General features: G+C 40.0%; 1 protein-coding gene across 1 annotated transcript in view; it reads left to right on the plus strand.

Moving 5' to 3' along the window:
• CNTNAP4 (contactin associated protein family member 4) overlaps positions 1-15,773 on the plus strand; it is a 1,879,337-nt gene that overhangs the window by 1,414,543 nt on the left and 449,021 nt on the right. The gene's annotated exons all lie outside the window — the stretch shown is intronic.

Below are 15,773 nucleotides of genomic sequence, written 5' to 3' on the forward strand. Positions count from 1 at the left end.
CTAGCAATGTGGAAGGCAGTCACAGCCCTATTCAAGAGCTAGGTGCAACTCCTTCCTCCCATCTAGATGCAGATCTCTCTACCAGTGGGCTGACTCATCCTGTCTCTTGGAATCCCCCAGCCCTGTCACTCACAAAACCAGACAAAGGAATACACAACCTAGCAGAGGCAGGCTTGAAAGCTTAGGTAAGAAAATACCTACTTTCTAAAAGTGGTATTTTCAAACACAGAATATTAAAACCAACTTGACTAAAAGATGTATTTTACTATTCTGAGTTCAGCCATACTAAACTCGAATTTCTACCATGTTCTCTGAGTCAGTTAGGAGTATAAAATGTAACATTTGTAACAGCCCATTCTGGCCGACGGAGAACAGGTAGACTTGCAATAGTGAAATACGAAAATGGCTGTAATTCACTATTAGGACATGCCACACACATCATGGCTTGTCCTACTGCATACTTACAATGCACCCTGCCCTTGGGCCTACCATAGGGGTGTCTGATATGAAGAAAAGGGAAAGTTTATGGACTGGCAAGTGGGTGCGCCTGCCCAGTCAGCATGAAAGTACCAGACTGCATACAGGCTCTGCAATGGCAGACCTTAGACACCTTTTACAAGGAGGCTTCTGTGGGTGGCCCAACCAGTGCTGCAAGCCCACCAGCAGCATTTGGATTTACATGCCCTGGGCACACTCAGTGCACTGCACTAGGGTCTGACAAGTAAACCAAATAGCCAAACATGGAACCACTGAATTATACATCAATTTACAATAGTGAGCACTTGCACTGTGGCACTGGACAGCAGTGGCACAGTGCCCAAAGCATCTAACACCAGCAAAAATACATGAAGCAACAGCAAATATGGAAGGGAGACCCACGCCAACGGTGCCAGGTCTAACAGTTGGCTAAAACGTGACGCAACTGTGGATTATTTTAACGCAACCTTAAGAACTCTTTTGTAATCATATCCTTGAACTGTGTATGTTGGATTTTTGTCGTTTTGGTCTGGTTTAGTTTAGATTAAATACTTCTATTTTTCTAAACTGGTGTGGAGTCCATTTGTGGTGTTTTCACTGTGTTACTGTGAGTGTTAGTACAAATACTTTACACATTGCCTTTGATAAGCCTGTCTTCTCGTGCCAAGCTACCAAGGGGGTGAGCAGGGGTTATCTAAAGAGTGTATCCCCCTAACCCTGACTAGAGGCCAGGTTCCCTATTTGTCACATGTACCTACCTGTGTCAGCTAGAGACCCCCAATTCTAACATTTAGCATGTAACATCTTTAAGACATACATTTCTCAGCAATTGATCAACTAGGAACTGGACAGATTTTGACTCAGACTGACCCCACGATGTTACATGAGAAAACTAAATAATTTCTTACAATGTATATTTTAATTTCAAGATAAATCAACTAAAAATAAATTTACTGTCTAAGAACAAAATGTATCCTTCAAAACTTATAAGTTCTCCCAAAAATGCATTTTACAAATAAACTATATTTTCTTGAATAAACGGGTAGAATTTGCCACTAATATGAATTAATCATCCCCGAAAAAATAATCCTTCAAAAAAGCCATTGATTTTTAAAGAAAACATTTTATTATTGGAACTACCAATGATTTAGCCACAAAACCGAACTGAGTTTTCCCATAAATGTGATGTATAACTATAGATCCAGTAGAGAAGTACTCTATGTTGCAGTTCTGTCACTCAGCATTTATTTTAAATATTCATCCAGATTTGCGTTTGTAATTAAAGCAAACAAAAACAAAAAAAACTATATTTGTTCATCTATAGTCACTAAATCTACTTTTTAGTCTTGCAGTTTATAAAAGCATGTTAACGCATCATTTTGAGCAGTTGAATCAAGCTGTTCTCATGATAGTGTCAGTTAAGTTTGCTTAGGGCCACTGGTACACTGACTTTCTTTAAACTCTAGAACCATTTCTGATTAAAATATTAAATTGATTTTTTTAACAGGCCAAGTTTTTCTCTTAGCCCAGTTGCGAGTGGGTCTTCTTGTTATGCATTCTTCTGTCTCAGTGTCTTTAAGTGTAGAGAGCTGCATTACTTAAATATTTTTGTTTAATCCTTCATCAGTCACATGTGATTCTTACCATATTTCCAATTGGTTTGCGCAGTAAAGATTGCACCTTGAATTCATTTGTAGCTACTAAATTAAATAGGCCTATAAAATTATATAGCTGATGTTTTTTTCACTTTGACTATACAACAAAAACCCTTAGCTCTAGTAGTACATTTTTTCCCAACTGATATTTATGTTTTGTAAACATTAAATAGTAATGCTTCCTATCTGTGTATACATATCACTGAAAAGGTGACTATGCTTTCTGACCAATATGACTATTCCACTCTTAAAACCATATAATAGGTCAACATTGAAAATTAGGTCTGTTTTTGATGTTTCACTGCAACTCATTTGTAGGTCTGGTTTGACCATGCATCTGACACCAGATTTTATGTGATGAACCTAAAAAAGAGCTTTTAGAAGTACAACAGAGAGGTGCTTATCTAAGCCCACATGTTGATGTACAGGAGCTCGTGTTTTAATAGGGCAGAAGTTGTGGGCTTTCTTGAAAAAAAAGGGTTTCTCCTTTAGCACCTGTGATTATCCTGTTTATCCAGCTTCCTGCACAAGCAGCAGTAAGGCTTCCTTGACCTTTCTGAGGGACGACAGGGCAATGTAATGCTGTTAAAGTGTCTTAGTTAAGTACATCATTTACCGAGTTTGTTTTTCTCTGGCAGGAGCAGAGATGGGACAGATATTAGAAATGTATTGCTGTTTTCTAGTCCCAGTACACCCTTTCAATATTTAACTTTAGATTTCAGTGTGCAGTTGCGTGTTTGAGAGCAATATTGAATGCCGAGGGCTACAATAATCTACATGGATTTTTTTATCTTGCTTTGTAGTGCAGCTGTACTGTCCGATGACCTTATGCGATCAACTAAAAAGAGCGTTCAGAGTACTACTGAGAGAGCTTAGACTTCCCCCACATGTTGGTTCCACATGTTGGTTCCTCTCAGTACAGGCTTTGATTGGCTCAAATGCATGTGCTTCTACTAAAAAGACTGCTTGTATTGCACTTTTTGGCTAATGGCAAAACCTATAAGCATTATAGCAGGAATGAGTTGGTTATGATTGCAAGTGAATGCTTTAGTATGAAATATTACAATAAATGCAGTAAGTCTGACATACGTATTATAAAAAGCATATGCCAAAGTCAGTAGACATTTAAGGGTGGGTTGTTTTTAATATATATTAAAGTCTACAGATAGGTATTTTGCTACATGGAATCTCTTAGATTGCTGTAGTGGTACGTGGGCTATGATGTTGCCTATCCCCTGTAACAAATAGAAGATTTGCTCTGTGGGAACCATTGCTAGGCACTCTTAGAAGCAATCGCATTTTCCTTACTAACTATAATTTTGTATACATTTCAAATTTTAAGGCTGCGTGTGTGATAGTTGCTTTGTGGAAAAGCTAATATTCAAATCAGTAGACCTGAGTCTAATGTGATGACAAGCTATAGGCCTGATTGGTACGCTGGTAAAAATTATGTTCCGATGCCATGCATCCAGTCGGCTTATTATGAAGCTTTATAACAAAGGTAGTCAGTTTAGCCTATTTATTGTGAAAATCATTTGTTAAAGCTAGTAAACCTTTAACAGTTGTTTGTTATCACATTGTGTTACAGGCTACAGAAAGGTATGTTGTTACATGTAATTTCACAGATTGCCATAGTATGCAAGGGCTGTGGTGTTAGCCACATACTCAGAAAATCCTGAGGGGGTTTCACCCTGATGAATCATGATAGGCCCCTTTGAGAGGGGTTGTATATCTGTTTGCAAGCTGCTTTTATTTAAATGTTTGAAATGTTATCACTGTATGCATGATGGCCATCAGTATCTGTTAGTTAAGGTGCAAAGCCAATGGCAAAGGGTATAGGCCTAATCAGTTCATTGGGAACAGTCAAGCCAGATTATGTAGGGCTGATCTGTTTATTATGAAATGTTATCACAAAGCAAGTAGGCCTTACTTACTTATTGTAAAAAGCATGTGTTAAAGGAAATAGGCGTTTAGTGTGGATTGTTATTTATCTGTGCTGAGGCCAGTAGGAACGTATTTTGTTACAAAGTACCTTGCAGATTTCCATAGTAGGCAAATGTTTTTGTGTTTGTGACCCATCCATACAAACCATGAGGATAGAAGATTTGCGCTGTGGTAATTGCTAATAGTAGTGATTTTTAATTGTTTTGCCAACTGTACTATTGAATACCAGGACGGGTTCCCTAAGCAAGCGCATAGATGCCTGCGATGTGGGCGATTTGCGCTATATAAATACATGTACATTCATACATACATACATATATTTGTGATTGTATTTCGGGTTATTTGATGGTTGCCTTGTGAGAAGGCTTATGACAAACACAGTAAGTCTGAGTTGTTTATGGTGATAAGCCAGTGATAAAGGGTATAGGTCTGATTCTTTATAAAGTGAAGTTATGATGAAGGCGGTAGGCTTGGCATACTGATTGTAAAAAGCATATATTAAAGTCAGTAGGTATTTAAGGGTGGGTGGTTTGTTATTGCTATACATTAATGTTTACAGATAGGTATTTTGAATCACGGAATCTCACAGATTGTCGTAGTAGGCAAGGGTTTTGGTAGTGATTACCTCATCTGATAAACCATGGATATATAAAGGTTTATACTGTCAGAATCCCTTTCAGGGCCTGTGAGGAGAGACATCATTTTGCTTTGCCATTTGTAAATCGTTTAACTTTTGTAATTGTATGACTAATGTTTGCCATGAGGAAAAGCATAAGTTCAATACAGGAAGCCTGAGTGGGTGATGGTGCTAATCGAATGATAACTCCTTGAGTCATGATTGGTTCACTAGGATAAAATATTTTAGATGCCATAGGTCTTATATTTTTTTAATGAAAAATGCAGTAGACCTGACATATTGATTGTGAAAAGCATATGTTAAAGTCAATAGGCATTTGAGGCATGGATTGTTATTTTGCTATATTAAAGCCTGCAGAGAGATATGTTGCTACATGAGATGTCCCAGATTACCTTTGTAGGTAAATATTTTGTATTATTTACAGGCGCTGCTAAACCCTATGGGTAGAATGTATGCACCACATTTATTCTTGCTTGATTCTCTTTAGAAAGCCTGACAGGTATAGGTGTCTACCAGGATATTGTAATATAAAAAACTTTACCTAATACATATATCTATATCCATGTAGATATATTAATACAGAGTGCCTTTTAGTGTGCCCTCTTCTGGCATTGGTCTGAGTGTCATTTACACTCCAGGACTTCTACAGTGTGAAATTAAAGAAAATATCTGCTTGCCTCTGAGATTGGATAATTCATTAAATCTACTTTTCCTGTACAAAGATTCACTTGTTCATTTGGTGCAATGCAGTGAGGTGATAAATGTTGGCAGTGTTATCATTGTAGCAGAGCTTTGATAACAGCCTCTCTTATTAAGTCAGGACTCATATTGTAGCAGGGTTTGGAAACTAGCAATGCCCAGATGTTGCCACTTTTATGCAAACCTGCACAGTGTGGCTGTCAGTAGTAGGAAACTGTAGTTCCAGAGTTGGAGTATCCTTTTGAGTCTCTGCCCACCTACAAATTTGAATGTTTAAAGTTGTTCACCAAGCCTAATCTAAACCATTCCCACACTGAGAAAAGTTGGAAAACTACTCCTGACTAGCGTAGAAGAAAACGTTTTCCAAGGAGGAAAAAAAGGGTTGTATGAAAAAGTAACTTGCAAATGCTCAGCTGATTTTCACATGAGAAAATATACACATGCATATTTCTTTGTGCTAAAATTCAATTCACAGACATTTTCTTTGAGTACAGTTTCTAGACCTACTTCTGTAAAGTCTTAGGAGTTCATGAAAGTCGTAAATCTGTACTACTCGAAGGACATGTACCATGGGTATACTTTTGTGACTTTCTTTAAGTATTGGATCCCAATATAGGCCTGGTGTTAGCTAAGACACTTTTTAACGAAAACATATCTCTATTTATAGATTTATATATGGACAAATGCAGAATGGTGAATGCATTCTGCTCTTTACATGGAGAATAACTGGAACACAAAGTAGCTTCCTCAGTGCCAGGGACTACCATGGCAATGTGTGATTCTTGATACCCAAAGACATTTTACTTTTAGCCAATGTTTTTGTAATATTGGTTAACCTTTTGCATGCTCCTGACGAGCTGAGCTCGTCATGAGGCACGGTGCTCCGGTGCTCATGACGAGCTGAGCTCGTCATGGGCCGTGGAACGCCAGGTGCGGGGAGAATTCCCCTGCTGTGCTGAGCGTTCCACGGGAGCCAATGCACCTGTGATGAGCTCAGCTCATCATGAGCACAGGAGCACTGTAGCTCATGACGAGCTCAGCTCGTCATGAGCCTGCGGGCGCTGTGCGCGCCCCCTCCCCCCAGCACAGCGGGGGAATTACCCCCACAGCGAAGGGGTTAAAGCCCTAAAGATATCATAACAATACTTTTTACAAAAACCATGTCAAAATTAAACACACATTGAACAAAACCAAAAGGCTTACAACCAACACCTGACCTATTGACTTTGCTTATTTATTTATCATTTTTGGGAAATAGCGGCATATATCAAACACCTTATGCTAGATGATGCTTCAAAGAAATGATACCTAGAATTGCACAGTAGTGTAGCAAAATGTGTTTTTCTAGTTGCATATTTTTTTTGTACAGATTATTTTGAAAGCAAACAATCATCCGTCTTGCTTTCACGCTTCTGCAGTTATTTGAATCTAATCAGAGAGCATGCTGGGAGCACTATAGGTAGCCTCTTATTTTAAATTTTGTAAACAAGTGTACACATTTTTATTTTGGAGCAAATGCCGTTATTGCAAACCAAGCTTAAAGTATTTCCTTACAGCCCTTACCCTAATAATAAAGGTTTTGCGTTAATGAACCATTAACACAAGGTAGAACAACATGAACATAAGGATACAACTCTTACTTTAACTATATGCAACGCTCTTTCACAGATGCATCATGTAGTACTGTACTGTGAACTGGCAGCTATAGGATTTGTGTTGCAGGGGGTCGGACCTACTTGCCTTAAGGACAAAATAGTCATGAAAACTTGCTGTCCTTGAGCCATAGCAATATGTCCTGGACATCGAGCAATAGGAATTCCACACCCCTGACAACATTATATTGGATAATACTTCAGATCATGAGTCACTGGCTTGCTTTCCTAGTAAAGGACAGCAGTTTCTGATCACTTGGATATATCCACCTATAAATGAGTGCACTTCAGTGTCTGGGAGGTTTGATGAGCAGTTTAGTTTTGAATGTTCTCCTTTGACAGTTCCCTTTTAATTTATTTGCTTCCCACTGTTTTTATTACAATTTTTCTTAAGTGTATTCTACAACTCTCCAGGCAGTGCTGACAGGTTGCTTATTTACCTTAAATTTCATCTGCAGTGCACAGCATTTCACGTGCCGACTTCCTCTAAAACAGGAGACTATTACAGAATGTTGCTGTCTAGAGTGTATCATTCCTCCATCACTCCAACATAGCCAACTTGTTGTTTCTAAATGTCGTAGTCATTCAGGAACTTTAAAATAACAATACACTATGGCCACCCATGTCTATGTCTATTTTCTTTATGGCAAACATATGCCTGCTGTATGAAATCTGCCCTTTCTGCATGGTCACACCAGAAATAGGGCCTTCTTCTGGGTTTTATATTTTTACTGGCTGTAAAGCTCTGCACACTTTCCCCTGATAACCAGTACTAAAGTGTCTGTTTCCCCATTCAACATGGTAAAATTGGAATACCCCTGATTGGCATGTCTACCTTAAGTGTAAGCCCTTATGCAGTCAAAGGGTACCAAAGGCCTTATATGCAGATATTGCAGAGTGCACAGTATTTAAAAGTTGTACATGGAGGAATGTTATGTTAAACTTATCTTTGCAGTGCAACAGCCCCAAAATCTATTTTCACTCTAGCAAGTTTGCTGTCACCGGAGGGAAAAACTAGCTTACTTAATTATATTTCATAATGTTGGTTAGAAAACAGCTGGAAAAATAATTAAATTGCTAATTTGAAGTTTATTAAAAATCACATTCAATGGTAAAGCTAGATCTTTTTTAAAGAATATTAAGGTAAAGGTACTTTTAGGAACTGACCTTTTCAATGCCTAAAGTGTCTCAAGGCCCAATTCCATTTGCTCCCTCACTTCTGCAAGTAATTAGAATTCAAGCGTGAAATGTCTCCCAGGCGTTAACAATATTCTGACCTGAATGGGCAGTGATGACGTTTCTGAACCTGATAGAATATGCAGGGTGGGTCTGTGAATGTCCTTTTTTATATTAATGTCAAATCCTGCTGGAGTACCAAACCCTGATTGACAGGACCACTAGAGTTCATAACACTTGGGGCACATATCAATGAGCCCACCTGTTAGACATGTCAGCCTTAGGGTGGTCTTCCTCCAAATTTCTTGGCTTCACCCCTTCTTTTTTGTCTGATCTAATTTTCATAGAATGTAGGACTCTGAGGACTTTACTGCTGTCAACTAGTGCTAAAGTGCTTGTGCTCTCTTGATTAAACATGGTGGAATTGGCTTATAGCAGAGTGGTACCACAAATATGCCGGACCTTTAAAGGAAATGCTTGCAGTGCCCCTACTTTACTTTATATCAAAAAGGGGTCTTGTCCTTACGGGACCAGGTAGGACATCATAATCTAATAAAAAACAATTACCTGGTCTCGTTTTGGTTGGCTGCTTTTTATTTGAAGCAGACTCTGTCTCTCGATAAATTTATTCGTAAGCACTGACTTTTTTATCATCAAACATTTCTATCCTATTGATTTAAACAATTATGATTTTCAACATGTCCGAGTTTGACACACCACAAAACATTAGACCAACAGTGTCTATCTCAGTGGTGGACATGTGTAATAAAGTTATATTTGTTAAAGTTTGTCCCTTGTGAGAATAGTCCTAAAACACATGGAGATTGAAAAATACATTTGAGATAGGACTGTTATGACGAAAAGCACTGGTGTACTATTGTAATGTATACTTTGATTATATTGTATTGTTTTTGATTAATTTATTGCATATTTCAATGCACATATTGTTTGTTATATATTGTTTATGATTGGTAAATATTTTGTGGTGTGTCAAACTCGGACATGTTGAAAGTCATAATTGTTCAAATCAATATGATAGAAATGTTTGATGATAAAAACGTCAGTGCTTACGAATAAATTTATCGAGGCACAGAGTCTGCTTGAAATAAAGAGCAGCAAAAAAAACCGAGACCAGATAATTGTTGTGGGCCTATAGCACTGTCTACAACACACTTAAGGAGCCCTTAAGAACATATCTCTGGCCTGCCATTGCAACAGCTGTGGTCTGGGCAGGTAACAGCGTTGGGGCCAAGTAAGAGGGGATTTCGAGGGACGATGCTGAGTGAAATTAATTAATTATTTAATTTTCCCTCAGCATCGTCCCTTGAAATCCCCCTCACCGACCCTACTGTTACCTGCACGGTACGTAGCTGCATTGCAGCCTATCAGTGCAGTTTATAAACTGCTATTTCGACCTGGCAAAATAAACCTTTTGGCAGTCCCAAACCTTCCTTTTCAATACATATCAGTCACCTCTAGGGTAGGTCCTACACAGCGCAGAGGGCAGGGTGCAGTGTATTTATTGAATTGAACATTTACTTTTAAGTTTGACATGTCCTGGTAGTGAAAACTCCAAAATTTGTTTTTACTACTGCAAGGCCTACCTCTCCCTCAGGATACAATTGATCTTATCTAATTACATTTAATAAGCTGTAACTTCCAACATGAAGTAGGTTGACAGTTTTGGTTAGGTGTCTAAATAATTGTAATTAAAAGCCCCCTTTAATGGTAAAGTCGGATTTTTAATTGCAAGTCTAAAAATGCCACTTTTAGAAACTAGCATTTTCTTTTCCCACCCATTTGGTGTCTGCTTCCTGTATCCTGAGTCACATGGCTAGGTGTAGTTGGCAGTTGTTTTTGTGAATTACTCCCAGACAATGAGAGAAAGGGAAGCGAGGTGCTTGCAGGATAGGCCACTCTGAGTTAATGAGGGGAGGAGCTGTCACCTACCACACTTGCACATCACAAAGGCTTTGCCTGAGCACTCTCACAGAGGGGTTTGACACTAGATTATTATGACCATAGCAAATCTGAGGCCAGTACAGAGAGGCAGGAACTTCCAAGCACCTCTGTGGGGTGGAATCCTCTGGATGTTTCTTCCACTTTAAAGTGTGCACCAGGTATAAATATCTGACCTCTGACATCAACTCTTCAGTATAAAGCTTGACCTGTGGACTCTGCAAGGAAGGTGGACTGCTGTACTTTTGAAAGAAATGCCACTCTGCTGAACTCCTGACCTGAAGCACTCCAGTCCTGCTGTGCTGACCCACTGCCTTGCTTCCCTCTTGAATGTGTAAGAATGATGGACCTGCAACCCTGAACTCAAGACACCAGAGTGACTCCAGGGTCTAGTTGGCTAGGCTCCTGATGAGAAGCCTAAAGGACATAACAAGTTTCTAACAACCTTGAACCCAGCACCTGGACTCTGCAATCTGTGAGTTCCACCCTGGCAAGTGATGCCAACCCCATCCTGGGCCCTTGGAAGCGGGCCTAAGGTGCTCTTCTAGCCTATCTGTGGACCTGCTGTGTGGCGCGACCTTGAGCACAACCAACGCATCACCTCTACTATGTGGACTTTTCAATCAGAAGGACTCACAGACTACAACCCCATAGGAGCCACCACTGAACAATGCATCCCCGATGCAGGCGATCATATTCCAAGCCTCTCGTCAATGGCAACCTTGACGACGCAAGATGCTTCTTCAGAACCAGTCGGTACACTACACATTCTCGACACAGGATATAGCTTCATAAGCCCTCTCACTGATGACTCAGGACCACACAATGCAGCCTCACAGCTTCTTGTAACTGAAGTTGCATGACGCAGCCCCTACCCGGACCATGCATCATCTTGGCTACACAACACATCCTTGATGATTGGCTCTGCAACTCTTTGCAACCAGGATTGAAGATACTCTTGTACAGCGGCCCTAGCTAGTTCCCTGTAGCCAGGCACGCTCTATCACAGTCAGCCTGTACTGGTGACTTTGTCCTGGTCTACTGTAAAAAGCTATTCACAGTTGACGTTTTGTGCTTTTTGGAGCTATTTCACTTAAATATGTAAAATTGCACAGCTCCGGTTATTCTGATTGTATTTTTGTCATTTAGGTCTTAAATCATTAATTAGAATGTATTCTATTCTTCTAATTTGGTGTGGGGGTTTCCTTTGTTTTAGTCTCACTTTATTACTATTGGAAGTGCTGCATAAATAGTTTACACATTGCCTCAAGGTTAAGCCTGACTAATCTATGCCAAGCTACCAGAGGATTAAGCACAGGTTAATGTAGGTTTTGTTTATGATTTTACACTGACACGCATGGTGGTTGCTGCTTGAGGGAGGTTTTACCCCTCTTAACCAGTAACCCAATTTTTCACACCTCCCCTAACACAAGCAAGTGTTAGATGACACCTAAACTTGGTCCTTTCTTTGTTGCCCCCAGCAAAAAATTCTCCAATGCATGTGAGCATCCTTTTTGACATTGCAGTGTAAAATTCTGCTGGTGTGTTGAATCCAACTTGACAGATTTGATAGAGGTTTATATATATAAAACACTTGGGGCGCACTTCAAAAAGAGAGAGAACAGGATGACAGAACTATTATTCTGAATCCACTGTCAGTTTCATGAAAAATTCTGGTTTGTTCTACCATACACCTGTCTGTGAATTTATTGAGGGTACAGTGACAGCCTCAATTTGATTGCAGCGATAGATGTGGGAGGCCACTAGGATTTCGAAAATACACTCCCTACACACACCTCCAGCCCTCAAGTTGAGTGTGGCCTAAGACTTCAGCAATTTTGAAAATGCCCAAAGTGGGTAGGATTGTCCCAGGGAAATTTTAAACCATTTTTTATGACAAGCCCAGGAGTCATTCCCACTGACTACCTCATCCAGGCATAAATGTGACTCCTCCAGACACCCACTTCAGACCACTCCTGCACCCGAGGAAGATTGGAAGAGGACAAATCTTGACTGAGACCCGAAAAGTACCCTAAATCTCTAAACATTCCTCTTCCTATTGTACCCAGGGGAAAGATGTGGATCTCACGGTTCATAATGATGAGCTCCGTCTTCCAGCTTCAGGAACCCAACAAGCTACAAAAGGGCCTTTCTTGCAACAGTCCAGCTGGCCAGTGGCACTGGTAGTGGACTGAACCATGCTGTTTGGCCTCTGCCTGTCACTCTGTGAGTCTCTAAATGTCTCCCCTGAGGCCCTGGGGGGCTTTAGTGTTCTCCTCTGGTGAATAGAGACCTAAAGGACCAAAGTCAAAACGCAAAATCTTTGACCAGGACAAACCTGCTTGGTGTATCTGACACACACTCCAGTACGATCGTCATCAAATTGTATGATGTATGAACAAAGGAGGGACTAGAGAAGGACAATATTTAACGGGGTCCAGTGTACAAGTCCAACAACTAGTAACACAAGAAAGGGTACAAAGTTCCCCGGGAAGAGTGGAAAGAAGTAGAGTGCGTGTACTAGAAGAAGGGGGGAATCCCCTTGTTGGAACTAAAACCCTCACACACCCAGGTAACTAGGTGTCATGCTTCATCATATGGGTTCTGCTCCTCGTCAGACTGGTGCTGCAATGTCTGACGGGCTCCCAAAACCGGGGCTCTTCATCGGAGATCTTTTGTTCCGGCCATATGGTGCATGCGTGTGAGAGGGACGGAACAAAAGATCTCCGATAAAGAGCCCCGGTTTTGGGAGCCCGTCAGACATTGCAGCGCCAGTCTGACGAGGAGCAGAACCCATATGATGAAGCATGACACCTAGTTACCTGGGTGTGTGAGGGTTTTAGTTCCAACAAGGGGATTCCCCCCTTCTTCTAGTACACGCATTCTACTTCTTTCCACTCTTCCCGGGGAACTTTGTACCCGTCATCAAATTGTGTCTAGGTCCCAGTCTACTGCGACCATTGACTATCATTGTTATGTTATGCTTCTTGACGCTATTCCTATTTAAACTTTTATTAATTGATTTCTCCTGCTTCCCTTATTAGATTTTATTAATTTTTTGTAATTCATTTTTACTGTATTTTCTAAGCCCAATTGGAATGGCAATTATAGAACCAGCCATAATCAATGCTCTTGCGGTGAGACTAGTAGTGACTCAGGAGCATATTTGTGACTAACACAGTCTTTATTAACATTCATGATTAAAAAAGATGATTTGTAGAGATATTTTCAAGTGCAGCTTACTTCCTATAATTCAGTGGCTGTCTGGCATTCACTTGCTTTGCATCTCACAGTTTGTACAACACTAATATGTGCTGTTTATTCTGTCCCAAAACATTTTAGTTGATATTTTGTATAAGGTCTAGCTTTAGACATTTGCTATCTCGATATTAAAGGTTTACAAATGAAACCATCCTACCAGTCAGGGTCTCCAAGTATTTCTTGTTGAAAACGTACCGAATATTCACACTAAATAGAATTTTTTTCATGCTCAGTTTTTTCAGATTGATCAGAACATGGAGGCAAATATTTCATAAATGAATGGTATGCTGCCCAGCATTTGCTGTGGCCTCCTTAGATAGCGCACAATGCCCTATGGCTGGCAGTTTTTAATGTGTCTCCTACTGGTAGGAATCCCATGCCTTCAGCCATCATCATTCTCATAGCCGGAAGATATGCAGGGTCACTGTAGTTCTCCACAATACCTGCTCAGATGTGATTGGATACTTACTTGGAGAAACCCTGACGTACACTTGCACTGGAGGGAAACACTCAGCACCGGTTGTTGAGCAGTTGCTTTCTCCTCAGTTTATTATGGGCGTGCTGAGCAGAAATGAAGGGGCAGGAGTGAGAATGTGTTGTTAGAATGATTGTCCACCCCAACACGTTGAGAGGATCCTATTAATGTCATCATTTGCTACCTAGGTGTTGCCTTTTTGTGGACAAAAATAGTCAGTTAGGTGTCCGGGAAAAAGAAGGAAAGGAAAAAAGAAGGGAAGGAGCTGTGAAAAGGAAGGGTGGAACGAAAGAAAGCAATGCAAATACTAAAGGAATAGTGGAAGAAAGGAACAAGGAAAGAATGGAATGAAGAAGAAAGGAAGCAAGGATAGATGGAAGCAATGAAGGAAAGAAGCAAGGAAATAAGGAATGAATGACAAAAGAAGGAAGAAACTATGGGATAGAACGAAGGAACTATGAGTTGAATCAATAAAAGTAGGAAGGAAGTAAGAAAGAAAGAAAGATAGAAAGAAAGAAAGAAAGAAAGAAAGAAAGAAAGAAAGAAAGAAAGAAAGAAAGAGAAGACAGGAAGAAAAAAGAGAGAAGACAGGGAGAAAGAAAAAAGGGTCAGTAAGAACGGAAAGGTGAAGGAAAGGAAGGACAGAACGAAGAAGGAATACAGCAAGGTGAAGGAAGACTAAAGATGTAAAAAAAAAGAGATGCTAAAAAGGATGGAAGAAAAGAGGTTTATAAACGGAAGTAGGATGGAAAGAACACAGTAACATATTCGGCTCAGAATACAGCATATTTGATATAAACACAACCATAGACATATATTGAAGCATATGAATTCTTAAATTGGATGTCAATAAATAGGATTTATTTGACAGAAACAAATGAGGCATGAGGCACATGTATCATTTTGCATTGGGTTTGCCATAGGACAGCATGAAACAGCCTCCTTTTGAAGACATGACAACAATGCTGTGGCCTTTGAAGACGTGTAGAGGTCTAGTCATTTTTTTCTTTTTGGAAGCAAATTATTCATGAAATTGGTTTTGTTTGAGTCTTTCCCTCCTAAGTGGCTCCCTTTTTCATATGAACTCTGGGTCTACGGTCTCTTTTAGCATGGTGTGATGAACCACAAGCATGCATGGCAATTAGCTTAAAGTTGTGAAAGAAGAACTAATATTCTTCTAAGACCTGCTAAAATAATATCATGGTCTTCCGGACAGATTCTAGGATTGTTTAAGGCGAATAGACACGACTTCAGTCATACACGCAACCACCTAGATGCCTTACCACTTCTCCAGGTTTCCAACTCCACACCTTCGCATCTCAGCCCCTCTTTCACCAACTGCTCTCTCACACCCTCCTTGCCTCAATCCTCCTTCAAGGCTCACCGCAGCATTCTTTCACTCCCTACTGTAGTCCAACATATATTCTTTGATGTGGTATGCACACCCTTCCACTTCTCCCTTCCAAATCTTATTCCCTACTCACTGTAAAACCCAAGTCACACACAGTACTACTCTATTGCCTTGTAACAAGGGTTTCTCTGCATATGTCACATACATACATACACAAAGTTACAAAACAGAACCACCATTTTTCTTTTTTTTTAAGTTAAGAAATTTCTATCAACTGGAATAAGGTAAAATCTCAGAAAGAAAATGCCCTTGTGAGACATTTAGGGGGGACTAGATATTTTGAGGGTTTAGCAGACAAGTAAATCATTTCAAATAGAGGAGGGAGTGTGTATTGAAGTGAGCTATGAATTAAATCTCACAAGAGACTCCAACTGCCTGTCCCACAAGGCAAATTATTTCCATATTAAATCCTTGGTTTAACCTAGGT

The sequence above is a fragment of the Lissotriton vulgaris genome, chromosome 3_1 (genome assembly GCF_964263255.1).
Source record: "Lissotriton vulgaris chromosome 3_1, aLisVul1.2, whole genome shotgun sequence".
Classification (NCBI taxonomy): domain Eukaryota; kingdom Metazoa; phylum Chordata; class Amphibia; order Caudata; family Salamandridae; genus Lissotriton; species Lissotriton vulgaris.